The sequence below is a fragment of the Phyllobates terribilis genome, unplaced genomic scaffold (assembly GCF_046119375.1).
Source record: "Phyllobates terribilis strain yellow unplaced genomic scaffold, ASM4611937v1 Scaffold_1__5_contigs__length_1240528914, whole genome shotgun sequence".
NCBI lineage: Eukaryota > Metazoa > Chordata > Amphibia > Anura > Dendrobatidae > Phyllobates > Phyllobates terribilis.
In genome coordinates, this window is record NW_027362761.1 from 178,605,293 (window position 1) to 178,623,968 (window position 18,676).

Genomic DNA, 18,676 nt, shown 5'->3' on the forward strand with positions numbered 1-18,676 from the left:
AATATGGGAGGTGCTCAGCATGCTGTGTGTTGTTGTAAGAGGAAGAAAGCGGAAGAGAGTTAGGAAAAAACAATTCAGGAAAATAGAGAAAGGTATTTATCTATTTATCTTTAAGTACAGGAAGCAAGATTGTTGTCTCATGGTTATTATATCATTACAATTTGTTTGGCATCATCAAATTTGGGGACTAATTACATAATACAGTTTTCCTAAACCATAAAATAACAATCACAAAAGTAGGACATTTTTTCTCGTTTTTATGCATTCACACTGATAGATTGTCGTTATGAGTAGTTGGAGTTGTTAAAATAAGAGTGATAATCTTAGTTTATTCTTATGTACTTTACTGTAGATGATAAGGACCATCTCGGTTACTATGGATTTGACTTTGGGCTCATCCCAGGAGTAGAGTCTAAGGGATTTCCTGGTATTTACCTGGCTTTAACCTGTATAACTGGATCTGGACTTTATGGTAGGGAATCCCAAGGTCACTACGCCTGGAATGATGCATGTTAGCAATATCTGATGTAAAACTGAGCTGAAGAAACCAGCACACGGTGACGAGATGCCAGGAATAAGACATAGTCATATGGACGTAGGTCACAGCAACCAGAGCCCATTCTCAACAACCAGGCAGACTGAGCAGAAACACACACAGACAGAAGAGTGCTCCTGTGCAAGAACAATAAATGGGCCATTTGCAGTCCAATAGCTCATCATGAAGCATAATTCTACTTGATTTACAGGTGGATGAGAGCCCCCTTACCTCTTTGGCCCTGTGTGGCTGGGATGACCACCCTGAGACCAAGGTTGTGAAAGGTATCAGATTGATAGACATGATTAAAAGACAAGCTGGGTCAATGCCAAGCATACTGAACATAACAAACTCTCAATGAATAGGTCCAATATCTTAATGCACAGGCATTGATCGTTGGGGCATTGGCTTCTCACACATCAGTTACGCATGCAAAGCCACACGTGCTAGAAAGACTGCACCAGAGATCCCAGCAGGAGATCCATGTCGGTGAATAAGACGCCAAGCTGGCAGGCCCAGCAGCAGAGAGTGACGATACATGAGATGTTGGACATAGGAGAAGAGACAGAGATGCCGGGGAGTGACATAGGTTAACAGGCCTTGGTCTAAGTTGTATCAAGTCTGGAAGCTTCTTATACCCCTTGTTAAATAAAGTAGCCAAACGGTAACAACCAACATGCTACGCCTGTAGGACTCACTTTTACAGAAATAAAGATACTAAAAATGCCAATGTCTGTAACTAAAACATAAAGGTCACACTTTGCTATTGCTTTAACTTTTAGGTAGGATTTTTTTTAATAAGAAATTGTGATATATGTTTATTAGACAATCTATGTCTTTTGCAACTATAACAACTTTTATATCACAACTAATGGAAAATGAAGCAACTTTGCAATAAGTTTGAAGTTATAACTACTATGGTTTTGTTTGTATAGCGTACAGCACTATGTGTCTCCATGGTAACAGAAAACAAACAAACACAATGTGATCAATGATTCTGTACATGGAAACCCCAGTGTAAGCGCTCAGCGCAGAGCGCAGGATAGATGTGAGCCGAGCCATACTGCGATCTTTGTGAGGCAGAATGAACAAATCAACATCAAGTGAAGAATTGGTTTTATTAATTTTTTATATTGTTCCTCGTGCGGTATAAGTGATTAGGCGACTTTATTCTTCGGGTCGGTGCGATTACAGTGATACCAGATCTATATAGTTTTTTATGTTTGGCTGCTGTCACACACTAAAAGATGCTTTTTTTTGCAGAACAAAGTTTTTGCAAAGCCATATTTTGAGAGCTATAATTTTTCTACTTTTCTGATGACAGAGTCATGTTATGACTTGTCTTTTGCGGGACAAGTTGACCTTTTTATTGGTATAATTTTCTGGCACATGACATTTTTTGATCACTTTCTTTTCTGATTTTTGGGAGGCAAAATGAACAAAAACCATCAATTCAGGAATTATTTTTTGAGGTTTTTTTATGCCATTCAGCATGTGATAAAAGTGATAGGACACATTTATTCTTTGGGTCAGTACGATTTCAGCGATAGCACATTTATAGAATTTTTTTATGTTTTGGCACTTTTACACAATAAAAACTATTTTATAGAAAATATTATTTTTTTTGCATCGCTCTATTCTGAGAGCTATAGCTCTTTCAGTTTTACGCTGATGAAGCTGTTTTTTGTGGGACAAGATTGCGTTTTCAGCAATACTATTTTTATTTACATTTGATTTTTTGATCACGTTTTATTCCACTTCTAATCAGCGGTATGATGAGAAAGCATAGTTTTTGCCACGTTTTTTGTTTTTTTACTGTGTTCACTGAAGGGGTTAACTAGTGGGGTAGTTTTATAGATTAGGTAGTTCCAGACACAGCTATACCAAATACAGGTGCTTCTCACAAAATTAGAATATCATCAAAAAGTTAATTTATTTCAGTTATTCAATACAAAAAGTGAAACTTATATATTCTATAGAGTCATTACAGAGTAATCTATTTCAAGTGTTTATTTCTGTTAATGTTGATGATTATGGCTTACAGCCAATGAAAACACAAAAGTCATTATCTCAGTAAATTAGAATACTTTATAACACCAGCTTGAAAAATGATTTTAAAATCCGAAATGTTGGCCTACTGAAATGTATGTTCAGTAAATGCACTCAATACTTGGTCGGGGCTCCTTTTGCATCAGTTACTGCATCAATGTGGCGTGTCATGGAGGCGATCAGCCTGTGGTACTGCTTAGGTGTTATGGAAGCCCAGGTTGCTTTGATAGCAGCCTTCAGCTCGTCTGCATTGTTGGGTCTGGTGTCTCTCATCTTCCTCTTGACAATACCCCATAGATTCTCTATGAGGTTAAGGTCAGACGAGTTTGCTGGCCAATCAAGCACAGCGATACTGTTGTATTTAAACCAGGTATTGGTACTTTTGGCAGTGTGTACAGGTGTCAAGTCCTGCTGGAGAATGAAATTTCCATCTCCAAAAAGCTTGTCGGCAGAGGGAAGCATGAAGTGCTCTAAAATTTCCTGGTAGATGGCTGCGCTGACTTTGGTCTTGATAAAACACAGTGCACCTACACCAACAGATGACATGGCTCCCCAAACCATCACTGATTGTGGAAACTTCACACTAGACCAAGCAGCTTGGATTATGTGCCTCTCCACTCTTCCTCCAGACTCTGGGACCTTGATTTCCAAATTAAATGCAAAATTTACTTTCATCTGAAAACAACACCTTGGACCACTGAGCATCAGTCCAGGTCTTTTACTCCTTGGCCCAGGTAAGACGCTTCTGGCATTGTCTATTGGTCATGAGTAGCTTGACACAAGGAATGCGACACTTGTAGCCCATGTCCTGGATACGTCTGTGTGTGGTGGCTCTTGAAGCAATGACTCCAGCAGCAGTCCACTCCTTGTGAATCTACCCCAAATTTTTGAATGGCCTTTTCTTAACAATCCTTTCAAGGCTGCGGTTATCCCGGTTGCTTGTGCACCTTTTCCTACCACACTTTTTCCTTCCACTCAGCTTTCCATTAATATGCTTGGATACAGCACTCTGTGAACAGCCAGATTCCTTAGCAAGGACCTTTTGTGGCTTACCCTCCTTGTTGAGTGTGTCAATGACTGCCTTCTGGAAATCTGTCAAGTCAGCAGTCTTCCCCATGATTGTGGAGCCTACTGAAACAGACTAAGGGACCTTTTTAATTGCATAGGAAACCTTTGCAAGTGTTTTTGTTAATTATTCTAATTTACTGAAATAATGACTTTTGTGTTTTCATTGTAAGCCATAATCATCAACATTAACAGAAATAAACACTTGAAATAGATCATTCTGATTGTAATGACTATATAATATATGAGTTTCACTTTTTGTATTGAAGAATTGAAATAAATGAACTTTTTGATGATATTCTAATTTTGTGAGACGCACCTGTATGTGTAATTTATGATGACCCTACTTTATGTGTAAATACGGTGACCTTTTTTGTGATTGCGATTGCAATTGCGTTGTGCCGATCGGAGCAGAGAGGGAGCTCCCTCCCTCTGCTATGCCAATCGATGTCTCTGTCACTATTGATAGCGGCAATTGGTGCTGGCACCGATCATGGGCATTGCTGCAGAGTGTCAGCTCTCATATAGTGCTGACATCCACTTTTGATCGCTCTGGCGCTTGGAGTGAGCCCGCACGATCGTCACGCTGTACATGTATGGCGGTTTGAAGGAACATACCTCCCACAGCACTGTACATGTACGGCCGATGTCGTGAAGGGGTTAAAATAGTGAAACTTTAATACATGCCAAGAAAGATTGTATGAATCTTAAGTCTGAAGGTATTCACATAAGTAACATCCCATAATAAAAATATGCATATTATGTCAGGGAACCTGCTTGTATAGATAATTTCCAAACTTCCTGCATATGAACCTGTAGACCTGCCTAGAAGCTGTAAAATTTATTGCAGCTGAGATAATGTCATGCATGCATGATAGTAGGATCATTCAATAGGGCAAAGTTTGATAGCAGATTGCCGTATAATGGCTCAAGGCCCAATTCATCAAAGATTTTATGCCAGAATACTGGTGTAAAAAACTTAAAAAAGTCACAAAATGATGGCGCTGTAGCGTCGGCGTCCCTGCCCTCTGCTAGGCAGGGACGCTGTTCCCCTCACCTCTCCGCTCCGAGCCCGGCGTCCTCCTCCCGCTCTGCTGGCAGCGCGCGCTCCTTCCCGGCCACGGTGCTTAGGGCGCGCGCGCTCCCCCCCTCTTAAAGGGGCCGCGCGCGCCGTCCTAAGGAGTCCCCGGCCAATGGCAGGAGGACTTCACCATATATAAGGCACCTCCTCCAAAATGGAGGTGCCCGAGCAATGTTGTTGCACTGTTCACTACTCTGCTTCAGCCCTCAGGTCCCGTTTCCAGTTACCTGCCAGTTACCTGCCAGTTTCCTGCCAGATTGCTGTCTGATTCCTGCCTGTTATCCGCTTACCTGCTTGCTAGCCTGAGGTCCGACGGTCTGCCTTCCGACACCTGTCAGTCTGTCTATGGACCAGCGTGCCCGCTCACCTGGGAGCGCCCACCTGCTACCTGCCTGCTAGCCTACCAGGAGGTTCCGCCGTCACGTGCTGTGACCACCTGCCAGTCCAGAGACTCTTGCCCGCTCACCTGGGAGCGCTCATCTGCTACCTGTCTGCTAGCCTACCTGGAGGCTCCGCCGTCACGTGCTGTGACCACCTGCCAGTCCAGAGACTCTTGCCCGCTCACCTGGGAGCGCTCATCTGCTACCTGCCTGTTAGCCTACCTGGAGGCTCCTCCGTCACATGCTGTGACCACCTGCTTATCCAGAGACTCTCGCCTGCTCACCTGGGAGCACACATCTGCCATCTGCCTGCTAGCCTACCTGGAGGTTCAGCCGTCACAGGTCGTACCTACCCTTTACCCAGAGACTGTCCCGGTCACTTGCCGTGATCTCCTGCCCGTTCACCCAGAGACTGTCCCGGTCACTTGCCGTGACCTCCTGCCCGTTCACCCAGAGACTGTCCCGGTCACCTGCTGTGACTACCTGCCTGTCTTCCCTGGTCGCCACCCGCTTCCTTACAAGGACCGCCCCCTTGTATAAGTTGCTCAGAGGTTCCGCCTCCCAGACCCGTTACAGTTTGCTCGGGCCATGGAACCCGGTGGCACCCAAGCTCCCTCGCTCTCGGACCTTTGTCATGAACTGTCCCGTCAGAGGTCCCAACAGGAGTCCATCCTGAGTCACCTGCGGAATGTCAATTCTCGCCTGGACACTCTGACTGCTCCACCAGCAACCACCGCTAGTGTCTTGACTCGCAACCCGGCAGCTCCGCTGCCCACCAATACCATGGTATCCTGCTCCGGACCCCGGCTTTCTGCACCTCCTCGCTTCGGAGGCGACTCCGCTCTGGCTCGGGGCTTCATAAACCAGTGCACCCTGCACTTTGAACTCCTGTCCCACCAGTTTAACTCCGACCGGGCCAAAGTAGCCTCCATCATGTCCCATCTCACGGGGGAGGCACTGGCTTGGCTAAATCCTCTATGGGAGAGAGGAGACCCCCTGGTGTCCGACTTGCCTGCCTTTCTCACGGCTTTCCGGAAAGTCTTCGACGAACCCGGACGGAAGACCTCATCCGTATCGTCTCTGCTACGCCTCCGTCAGGGAAGTCTCACCGTGGGCCAATATGACATACGGTTCCGTACCCTTGCCTCGGAGCTGGCCTGGGATAACGACGCTCTGGTGTCTGTCTTCTGGGAGGGTCTGTCCGGCCGTATTAAAGATGAACTCGCCAGTCGGGACATTCCTACCACTCTCGATGACTTAATAACTCTTGCCACCCGGATTGACCTACGGTTCCAGGAGCGTGCCAAAGAGGTCACCCGTGAGAGGAGGTTTCCACGTCTAGCTCCTACCTTCCAGAAACCCGTCACTCCCTCCGTTTCTCCCCAGGTACACTCTCCTGAGCCTATGCAGGTCGACCAGACCAAGATGGTCAAAACCCGTCAGGACTTACGCCGTGCCGAGGGGAGCTGCTTCTACTGTGGTAGCAAGGAGCACCGGATCCGTACCTGCCCGGAGAGGTCGGGAAACGCCTGTGTTTAGGTTCGCTCAGAGAGGTCGACCTAGACAAGAATAAATCCTCTCCATCTCTGCTGCTGTCAGTCTCAATTATCTGCAGGGAGAACCGTTTTTTCAAACTAGCCCAACTTGACTCTGGAGCAGCCGGGAATCTTATTTCACAGTCCCTGGTAGAAAAACACCGCATTCCCACCAAACCTCTGGCTGTACCCTTATCTGTCGCTGCCGTGGATGGGGGCCTCTTACCACGTCCCATCCAACTCATCACCGAATCCATTACTCTGCAGGTGGGAATGCTGCATTCTGAGAGCATCTCTTTTCATGTTCTGCCTGGACTCTCTCACGCCCTCTTACTAGGCCTACCTTGGCTCCAGAAACATGCACCCGTGCTTGACTGGAAGACCGGAGAAGTCCTTCGTTGGGGACAGGACTGCCATAAGACTTGTTTGGTTCCCGTTCATCCCGTCCGTCCTTCTCCTACCCCAACTAATCTACCTGGACTTCCGATTCCTTATTGGTCATTTGCTGATGTCTTTAATAAAAAGGAGGCAGAGACATTACCCCCTCATAAACCATACGACTGTCCTATCGACCTGTTACCCGGTACTACGCCTCCCCGTGGGCGTATTTACCCATTGTCCGCTGCTGAGACCCGGTCGATGTCCGAATATATTGAGGAGAATCTGGCCCGGGGATTCATCCGGAAATCTACCTCCCCGGCGGGAGCAGGCTTCTTTTTCGTTAAAAAGAAGGACGGCTCTCTCCGTCCCTGTATAGACTATAGAGGCCTTAACCAGATCACGGTGAAGAATAAGTACCCCCTTCCGCTCATTCCGGAGTTATTTGATCGTCTGAGGGGGGCTAGAATCTTCACCAAACTGGACCTCCGTGGGGCGTACAACCTGGTCCGTATCCGTCAGGGGGATGAATGGAAGACTGCATTCAACACCCGGGACGGCCACTATGAATATCTGGTAATGCCCTTTGGTCTCTGTAATGCTCCTGCCGTCTTTCAAGAGTTGGTCAATGACATCTTCCGGGACCTTCTCTACTCCTGTGTAGTGGTGTACCTGGACGACATCTTGGTCTTCTCTCCGGATCTCCAGACTCACCGGAGGGATGTTCGTCAGGTCCTGCTCAGGCTCAGGCAGAATCACCTCTTCGCTAAATATGAGAAGTGCCTCTTTGAGCAGACCTCGCTTCCGTTTTTGGGCTACATTATTTCTCAGACCGGCCTCCGAATGGATCCAGAGAAACTGTCTGCCATCGAGAAATGGCCTCGACCGGAGGGGTTGAAGGCTATTCAGCGGTTCCTGGGCTTCGCCAACTACTACCGCCTCTTCATACCGCACTTCTCTTCCCGGACTGCCCCAATTTCCGCGCTCACCCGTAAGGGCACTAATCCCAGAGAGTGGCCGCCCGAAGCAGAGGAGGCCTTTCTTTCCTTAAAACATGCCTTCTCTTCCGCCCCGGTGCTGCATCGCCCGGACGGCAACAAGCAGTTCTTCCTGGAAGTTGACGCCTCCTCCTCTGGAGCCGGAGCGGTACTTACCCAAAAATCGTCTTCCGGGAGAATGGTAACTTGTGGCTTCTTCTCCAAACTCTTCTCCTCTTCTGAGCGCAACTATTCCATAGGAGACCGAGAGTTATTGGCCATCAAGCTGGCATTGGAGGAGTGACGTTACCTACTCGAGGGGGCTCTTCACCCGGTAATAATTTACACTGACCACAAGAACTTGGCTTATCTCCAGCATGCCCAGAGACTTAACCCACGCCAAGCCCGGTGGTCCTTGTTTTTTGCTCGCTTTGATTTTGTTCTTCATTTTCGCCCGGCTGACAAAAACATCAAAGCAGACGCCTTGTCCCGATCCTTTCTGGTGTCCGATCTCGAGGAAGAACCTAAACATATCATCGATCCCGCCAGAGTAATGCAGGTGGCTCCCGTGAGTCTAAATCGTCTCCCTCCCGGTAAGACGTTCGTTTCAGTACCTGATCGGGAGAAGATCCTACACTGGGGCCATTCGTCTAAACTAGCTGGCCACGCCGGTCAGAAAAAGACCCTCCAGCTTATTACCCGGCACTACTGGTGGCCTACCCTGCACAAGGACGTAATAGACTTTGTTTCTGCCTGTGTGTCCTGCGCCCGCAACAAAGTCCCGAGACACCTGCCAGCCGGTCGCCTCCTTCCGCTTCCTGTGCCTGCTGCTCCCTGGCAGCATATTGCTATGGACTTCATAACTGATCTCCCCGTCTCTGCCGGTTGTACGGTCATTTGGGTGGTCGCTGACCGCTTTTCCAAGATGGCTCACTTTATTCCCCTGCCAGGCCTCCCGTCTGCACCCGAGCTGGCTAAAGACTTTATCCGCCACATCTTCCGTCTTCATGGCCTGCCCCTCCACATCGTGTCGGATCGTGGGGTACAGTTCACCTCACGTTTCTGGAGAGCCACTTGTAAATTGCTAGACGTCACCCTGGACTTCTCCTCCGCTTACCACACACAGTCTAATGGTCAAGTGGAGCGGATCAATCAGATCCTGACCAGTTACCTCCGGCACTTCGTTAATGCCCACCATTCTGACTGGGTGGATCTCCTGCCATGGGCTGAATTCTCTTACAACAATCACGAGAGCGAATCTTCCTCCAAATCCCCGTTTTTTGTAGTCTTCGGTCAGCATCCTCGGATCCCATTTCCCGTCTCCACCTCGGTGGATAATCTGGCTGCGGAATCTCTTGTTAACAAATTTTCCTCCATGTGGGAGAGTACCCGGTCCGCACTCCTTCAGTCGTCCGAGCGTATGAAAAGACATGCTGACAAAAAACGTCTGGATCCTCCTCAATTCCGTCCAGGGGATAAGGTCTGGCTCTCGTCCAAGTATGTCCGGCTCAAGATTCCTTCCTATAAGTTAGGGCCTCGGTTCATCGGTCCTCTGGAGGTCATCAGTCAGATCAACCCGGTGGCCTATAAATTGAACCTCCCGGCCAACTTGCGGATCCCTAACTCCTTCCATGTATCTCTCCTCAAACCCGTGGTACTTAACTCTTTTTCCAAGTCTACAGGTACGCCTCCTGCTCCGGTTTCCGCTGAAAACGAGTTTGAGGTAGAGAACATTCTGGCCACAAAAAGAGTAAGAGGAAAGACCTTTTTTCTAGTAGATTGGAAGGGGTTTGGTTCTGAAGAGAGAACGTGGGAGCCCCGGGAGAACATCCATGCCCCTCTCATCCTTGCTAAATTTCTGTCTGGCCTAAAAAAGGGGGGGCCTAAAGGGGGGGGTACTGTAGCGTCGGCGTCCCTGCCCTCTGCTAGGCAGGGACGCTGTTCCCCTCACCTCTCCGCTCCGAGCCCGGCGTCCTCCTCCCGCTCTGCTGGCAGCGCGTGCTCCTTCCCGGCCACGGTGCTTAGGGCGCGCCGTCCTAAGGAGTCCCCGGCCAATGGCCGGAGGACTTCACCATATATAAGGCACCTCCTCCAAAATGGAGGTGCCCAAGCAATGTTGTTGCACTGTTCACTACTCTGCTTCAGCCCTCAGGTCCCGTTTCCAGTTACCTGCCAGTTACCTGCCAGTTTCCTGCCAGATTGCTGTCTGATTCCTGCCTGTTATCCGCTTACCTGCTTGCTAGCCTGAGGTCCGACGGTCTGCCTTCCGACACCTGTCAGTCTGTCTATGGACCAGCTTGCCCGCTCACCTGGGAGCGCCCACCTGCTACCTGCCTGCTAGCCTACCAGGAGGTTCCGCCGTCACGTGCTGTGACCACCTGCCAGTCCAGAGACTCTTGCCTGCTCACCTGGGAGCACACATCTGCCATCTGCCTGCTAGCCTACCTGGAGGCTCAGCCGTCACAGGTCGTACCTACCCTTTACCCAGAGACTGTCCCGGTCACTTGCTGTGATCTCCTGCCCGTTCACCCAGAGACTGTCCCGGTCACTTGCCGTGACCTCCTGCCCGTTCACCCAGAGACTGCCCCGGTCACTTGCTGTGACCTCCTGCCCGTTTACCCAGAGACTGTCCCGGTCACCTGCTGTGACTACCTGCCTGTCTTCCCTGGTCGCCACCTGCTTCCTTACAAGGACCGCCCCCTTGTATAAGTTGCTCAGAGGTTCCGCCTCCCAGACCCGTTACAGGCGCAATGCAAGGCTGCGCTAAATTTTGGGACTTATGGCTTTTTCACAACATTTTCGCGCAGCTCTGACAAAGTGGGTGGAGCTAGGATGGGGCCGGGGCATGAAAAGAAGCTGTGTTACTTACGCCATAAATATTACTCCAGATTCTGACTGGAATAAGATTTGTGGCAAGGTGCACACTAAGGTGCACGCCACTTGTCAGACCCTCCTGATTCTTTGAAAGTCATGCTCCTCTTAATGAATCAGGAGCGTCTGACTCCAGCACAGCCCCTCATCAAGGCCAATGTGAAAATCACCGGTCTTGATCAAGGCCTCATTGTATGGGAAGGAACCACAGACTTCTGCAGTCACTTAAATGGAACCTGTCATGACCCCAAATACTATTAAAGTGTAGATATGGAGTTAATCTGCAGGTTAATAGCATTAAAATGCTGTCCGGCCACATTACTGAAAGTGTGGCTACTAGGAGGAAATGTACCTCATAGCAAAGTACAGTTTTCGGTCATAGAGGCATACCTGGAGCTGCTACTGTCATCGCTCACAGGGGCATGCTTACAGCCACCGCGCACTGTGTACAGAGCGGTGACTGAACCCGCCCCAGGCATGCCTCTATGACTGAAAGCTAGTGGTTCCCGGCAGGGGTAAAGTTCATTGTCTCCTGATAGCCGCACTTTCATAAGGTGGCTGAACAGCATTTTAACGTTATTAATCTGTAGATTAACCCTATATTTGTAGGTTAATAGTATTTTGGGACATGACATGTTACCTTTTAAAGCCCGCCACACATTAGATAGATGTCGGCTGAATGATGGTTTGGCCAATCGTTTGGCAGCTATCTCAGCCAGCCCTGCAATTCAGTTGTTTGGCCGAGCATTCATGTGTTTATAACACGCCCCTGGGCCTTGGGGTACTCGGTAGCCGGGCAGGGCGATGCTGGGGGATGTCACAGTGGCAGTGACCCGGTCTATGACCCAGGGTGGTCAATAAAAGAGGAAAAGTAAAAGGGGAATAAAGTTTTTAGAGATAATGTTCGTGACGCCACCTGTGGTATTTGGCTATATGGGATCGCCGCTGCGGTGCAGATCCACTGGGGCTGATGGTGACGCAGCAGAGTTGGTTCAGCTCTCCACAGGCAGAGCTTAGCTCCAGGGCAGTAGATGGGATTTTATGAGGTAGATGTTGCTGGTGCTGTGTAGTGCAGGGCTGGTGATGGCGCAGCAATAATTCCAGGACATAGTGGGGTGCAGTCTTCAGGTTTTACTCACAATTGTTAAGTTCCTCAGGTTACACTTTCCGGATTATAACCGCCCACGTCATCCTGTGTTCACCAAGGAAGGGGTTCAACAGCTCTCAAGTATTTCAGGAGTACTTAAGCGGGATCCCTTTCTATGTTCCTTTCTCGGTCGTCTTCCCTGCACTGGCTCTCACCCTCCTGCCCTGCGCCTCACAATCAGTGTCCCAAGCCGGTAGCCTCGGATCTTGTTGGGCGACGTGCAGTCCTCTGGACCCTACGCGGCCACCTTTTCGGCGATGTAATTGTGGTAGTTGGCAGCTGCACCTTGCAAGTACAGCAGCCTCCGGTTATCTAGCTGAGCCTGGTTGTTCTCCACCAGTTTAGGGGCCAGTGCCCTCTGCAGCCTGATCCCTCCACGTCCGTTCAGGCGCATGGGTGGCTTCACTTTTGGCGCGCGCCATTCTGGGACCCGGCCCACGATGGAAGGTTTCTTGTTGTCTTTTATCACGCACATAATGGCGCCCGTTCTTCTGGGGCGGGCGCCACATTCAGTATCAAACACAGTCTATAGGCGCACAGTACCCAGTTATACCGGGCTTCGAATCCTGTTCGTGACGCCGAGTATGACCCCTGGGCCGTGGGGTACTCGGTAGCCGGGCCGGTCGATGCTGGGGGGATGTCACAGTGGTAGTGACCCGGTAGGGTAGTTGGCAGCTGCACCTTGCAAGTACAGTAGCCACCGGTTATTTAGCTGAGCCTGGTTGTTCTCCACTAGTTTAGGGGCCGGTCCCCTCTGCGGCCTGATCCCTCCACGTCCGTGTAGATTCAGGCGCACGGGTGGCTTCCTGCACTCACCGTGCCCCTGGGATCCCCTCTGTCTCTGGAGCCTTCCCTCCTCTCCCGTCCTCTCTCTCTCTTTCCTGGTCCTCTCAGACTAGGCCCACTCTCCTTTCTCCTGAGCGGAGCTCCTTCTGAGCTCCCACTCCCCACTGTTTCTCCTCTGTACTGTACTGACCTGACTGAACTGCTTCTAGATGGTTCCCTTCCTTCTTATACTCTTTCTGACGGTGCTCCCCTGATCTACTTCCTCCACCCACACCCACTACATGGTTCCCCCTCTCTTGGTCCCCCTCCCCCTTCCAATCAGGGACAGGGGTCAGCAGTGGATTCATGCATCTTGCCCCTCCTGCTGGTCTGGAATGGCATAGTGTTGGATGCAGGTGGGTGGGTCCCAGGGAGTACTCCCTCCTTACCTGAGAGTGGGGTACCACACCTCTAGGTGAGATGCAGTACCTCTGTGGCGACTGAATCCACAGGGGCGCCACATGTTCACTGTTGGAGAGCTATCGCCAGACATGTCACGCCGAGAGACAATATGATCATCAATCTGAAATCGAACATGCTGGATCAAAATTTCCCCCAACAATAAATTGTCTAGGGCCTCTATACACATTATATTGTCCGACAAACCCGTTGATATCAGGAGGATCGGCTGACATTTGCCTAATGTATATGAAAGGCCAAGAGCCCAATTCATTATTACATTTATGCTTGTTTTTTTGTCGAGTTTTTAGTGTTTTGTGCATTTTTTGTTTGCACTATATTCATCTTTTCATTTGTGCCCTTTTACAAGTCTATTGTTTATGTATTTGCTTGTTTATTTTGTTCACTACAGTAAATGGAACTTGAAGTTTACAAATGTTTTTAAAAAGTTGCAAAATATGATTCAAATGTACTGCAGTCCTAGCCTGGAGGGATTTTATGTACGCCAGATATTTCGATGCAATTTTTGCACCATTTTGAGAAACATACAACTTTTTGCTCTAAAAAGTCTCATTAAAAGGTTGACAAAATTGAAGACTGTTTTTGATGTTGTGCCAAATTTTTAAAACGTGTGCACTATGTTGACGAATTTGGCCCTCTTTTTGTATAATTTCATTTGATGTAGAATCCCTCTCCCTACAAAAGTGTTTTAGAGCTCCCCTGCAAAACACTGTCCTACTGGCAAGGCATGTGAGTGGTCTCCTGTTATCAAAAAACAATAAGAGCCAAGGTACTTCATCTCCCTGGTAGATGGCATATTGGCCTGTTTGGAGCTCTGTAATAACCATGGGACACATTGGCCCTTCTCCGCTTATCATGCAGCTTGAGTCCCAGTGTTTAACCCGACTTGCCTGACTCTGCTTGACCTGACTATCCTACATTTTGAATTTATGTCATGGGATCCTATGCACTACTCGTTTTGCTCTCTTTTTTCAACTCTCCCCTGTATTGCCAAATATTCCAAGAAAAAATATCCAAGGCACCTGGTATCTTCCTCAATGAACTTCTTTACTGATCACAGCACAAAAAAATCAGCTCAGCGACATTTCGGCCACAAACTGCTTTTGTCAAGCTATATAAAAACAAGAGTATTCCACATTTTGACCCAGCTTGACATTACCAGTTATGAACCTGACATCCTACTTTCACCTTTACTGAATTGTCCTGGTTGTGTCTTGTGCCCATCCTGCAATCCACTGTCTATCCGCTGTCTGACAATCTATTGAGGACTATCCTAGGGAAAGCAACATGGGTATCTGACCAGTCAAGTCATTGCAAGGGGTTAGGATTAATTACGGATGATACCACAGAATTGCACCTCAAGTTAGCTTGCACAAAACCTATTAACAGTCAACTGGAACTGTTCTCTCCCATGCTGCCAAAGTTCTTCCAACATCTCCAAGTATGACTTGGTCATGCTGCCACTTTACTGCTCTACATCCCTGCTCAGAAGACATGTTGCCAGCATATCTTCTGTCAGGCATCCAGAGACCAGGTGGCCATAAGCTCTAGGACTAAAACTTGTATGGAACAAAACACCTGTTTCTTCCTAACCTCCCTCACTGATTTGCATAGCAATAGAGGCTGTAAAATTCAAATTCAAGTGCCTGCACCATGCAATGGACATCAGTTTGCCTACATGGTTAATTTTATCATGCAAACAAGAATAGATATCTATAAAAGGTTACTCAATTGGTCAGCTAACCTGTACATTTGAGTCGCTATATTTTTTCTGTTTTAGATAATTAATCAGCAGTGCATGCTTTCTCATCTTACAGAATGTCAACTATCAAAACTGTTCCTAAGATATTTCTTGTGTACCTTTTCCCATGCATCTGCACTATCTGCCACTGTGACATAACCAATTAATTTGCAAGGTTTTATGTGTAGCAGTTTATGCTCTGCAGGGGTACTTCTGTTGAGGGCATGATGAAGCCATCTCTGCCTCCCCAATCATTACTATACATGGTCAGTGAGGCATTTGGGTCAAGATGCACACAGTGCCATAATCCACAAGACCATCAATTGCCACATTCCTCTTCTTGTCATCCACTCTTGTCAATGGATTTCACTTTTTATACACTATGCATAGTGATGACCATGTGTCCATGTCTTTAAAAGATCAATACTTTGTGCCAATGGGAGAACTACCACATGTGAAGTAGATGTAACAAGCAGTGAAGAATGATAGATAGATAGATAGATAGATAGATAGATACACAGACAGATAGATAGATGATAGATAGAGAGATAGATAGATACAAAAAAGAAAGGCAGGCAGCACTCCAAGATGTGAAAAAAAGACGAGGACTTTATTAGCCCATCAGATGATAAAATATAATTATACGCTGCCAATAGCCATTTCTTGTACAATAACAGGCTTTTTTCATAGGGCTACCCACAAAAAAGGTGAATATGAAGAGATACTCATTTCATGAAACAATGGGTATATCTTATACGTCAGTATGTATGCTGGAAAGGGGAATATGGAATTGACCATTTGTAGTACCTATATATCTCAATTTCCAAAAGCGTAGCCTCTATCCACCTACACTTTTGGAAATTGAGATATATAGGTACTACAAATGGTCAATTCTGTATTCCCCTTTTCTGCATACATGCTGAGGTATTAGATACAGTGGGTACGGAAAGTATTCAGACCCCTTTACATTTTTCACTCTTTGTTTCATTGCAGCCATTTGGTAAATTCTAAAAAGTTCATTTTTTTTTCTCATTAAAGTACACTATGCACCCCATCTTGACTGAGAAAAAAACAGAAATGTAGAAATTTTTGCAAATTTATTAAAAAAGAAAAACTGAAATATTACATTGTCATAAGTATTCAGACCCTTTGCTCAGCATTGAGTAGAAGCACCCTTTTGAGCTAGTACAGCCATGAGTCTTCTTGGGAATGATGCAACAAGTTTTTCACACCTGGATTTGGGGATCCTCTGCCATTCTTCCTTGCAAATCCTCTTCAGTTCCATCAGGTTGGATGGTGAACATTGGTGGACAGCCATTTTCAGGTCTCTCCAGAGATGCTCAATTGGGTTTAGGTCAGGGCTCTGGCTGGGCCCGTCAAGAATGGTCACAGCGTTGTTCTGAAGCCACTCCTTTGTTATTTTAGCTGTGTGCTTAGGGTCATTGTCTTGTTGGAAGGTGAACCTTCGGCCAAGTCTAAAGTCCAGAGCACTCTGGAAGAGGTTTTCATCAAGGATATCTTTGTACTTGGCCACATTCATGTTTCCTTCAATTGCAACTAGTCGTCCTGTCCCTACTGCTGAAAAACACCCCCATAGCATGATGTTGCCACCACCATGTTTCACTGTTGGGATTCTATTGGGCAGGTGATGAGCAGTGCCTGGTTTTCTCCACACATACAGCTTAGAATTATCACCAAAATGTTCTATCTTCGTCTCATCAGACCAGAGAATCTTATTTCTCATAGTCTGGGAGTCCTTCATGTGTTTTTGAGCAAACTCTATGCGGGCTTTCATATGTCTTGCACTGAGGAGAGGCTTCCGTCGGGCCACTCTGCCATAAAGGCCCGACTGGTGGAGGGCTGCAGTGATAGTTGACTTTGTGGAACTTTCTCCCATCTCCCTACTGCATCTCTGGAGCTCAGCCACAGTGATCTTGGGGTTCTTATTTACCTCTCTCACCAAGGCTCTTCACCCACAATTGCTCAGTTTGGCTGGACGGCCAGGTCTAGGAAGACTTCTGGTGGTCCCAAACTTCTTCCATTTAACGATTATGGAGGCCACTGTGCTCTTAGGAACCTTGAGTAATGCAGAAATTCTTTTGTAACCTTGGCCAGATCTGTGCCTTGCCACAATTCTGTCTCTGAGCTCCTTGGGCAGTTCCTTGAGTTCATGATTCTCATTTGGTCTGACATGCACTGTGAGCTGTGAAGTCTTATATAGACAGGTGTGTGCCTTTCCAAATCAAGTCCTATCAGCTTAATTAAACACAGCTGGACTCCAATGAAAGAGTAGAACCATCTCAAGGAGGATCACAAGGAAATGGACAGCATGTGACTTAAATATGAGTGTCTGAGCAAAGGGTCTGAATACTTATGACCATGTGATATTTCAGTTTTTCTTTTTTAATAAATTTGCAAAAATTTCTACATTTCTGTTTTTTTCAGTCAAGATGGGGTGCAGAGTGTATTTTAATGAGAAAATAAATGAACTTTTTAGAGTTTACCAAATGGCTGCAATGAAACAAAGAGTGAAAAAATTAAAGGGGTCTGAATACTTTCCTTACCCACTGTATACCCATTGTGCATTAGTCTCTGGTATGCAACCCAACTTTTCCTATGCTGTGATTTCTTCCTTCTTTGCTGGCATTAGTCTCTGGTATGCAACCCAACTTTTCCTATGCTGTGATTTCTCCCTTCTTTGCTGGCATTAGTCTCTGGTAAGCATTTCACCTACTCATTGTTCTACCCCCACTCTTATTTACGACCTCCTTGTTTACTCAGGTTTAAATATCCTGCATGTGGCCCAGTGTTAATTATCTGATATAGATGAGCAGAGTCCACTCCCCTCTGTTTAACAGCTGCCTGCACTTTATAGCAAATATATTTGTGAGCTGTACGTCTGCAGGACATGTCGTTTGCCAGTGTACCATACAAGTGTAACATAGAAGTGTACAGCTCTGAATTAGTCCTAAATTCATCCTGAGAGGAACTGAAGGTACTGTAACTAGATACTTAGTCACAGTAAACAATGTTCCTGTTTGTTTTCACTCTCTTCTCTATAATCCTTCTCTTTCTACTAACCCCCCTAATCCCTACACCTAGTAAGGAACTGGTCATCTCTTCCTCCATCATCCCCATCCACCTCACCTCCTCCTCAGAACTATTCCTCAACATACAATCCTGCATCTCTAAGTACAGACAGCCACCTCCTGCCCTCTCCTGCTCCTTCCTGCTAACACTTTCTATGCTCCTCCTCACTACTGGCGATTAGTGATGAGTGAGCATACTCGCAAGTACTCGGTACTCGCCCGAGCATCTCAGTACTCGAGATGCTTGGAGCTCGTCGAGTACTTGCGAGATGCTCGGGCGGATGCTCGGGTCCCCTCCCTGCATGTTTGGCACTCTTTAGACCGCCAATCAACATGCAGGGATTGCCTGCCACTCACTGTAATGCCGCAGCCAAGTTGGTTGTGGCATTACAGTGATTGGCTGGCCGCACAGCGTCATCAGGTCTATATCAGACCTGGCTCTGCTGTGCTCGTCAGTCTACTCCGCAATCAGGCAGTGTAGGGAGAGGTGCTGCTGAGCTAGGGAGAGATTTGGTTGTGTATTAGGTAGTGTAGGGAGAAAACAAGTACATTACACATATCCATCTCAACAAACAGTCCTTCT

At 47.3% G+C, this 18,676-nt stretch overlaps 1 long non-coding RNA gene across 1 annotated transcript in view; it reads left to right on the forward strand.

The window, feature by feature from the left end:
• The window catches only part of LOC141166214 (uncharacterized), an 84,870-nt gene continuing 66,194 nt past the window's right edge, over positions 1–18,676 (forward strand). The window contains exon 1 of the long non-coding RNA XR_012251260.1: positions 1–92. This is a non-coding gene — a long non-coding RNA (uncharacterized lncRNA). The remainder of the gene's footprint in view (positions 93–18,676) is intronic.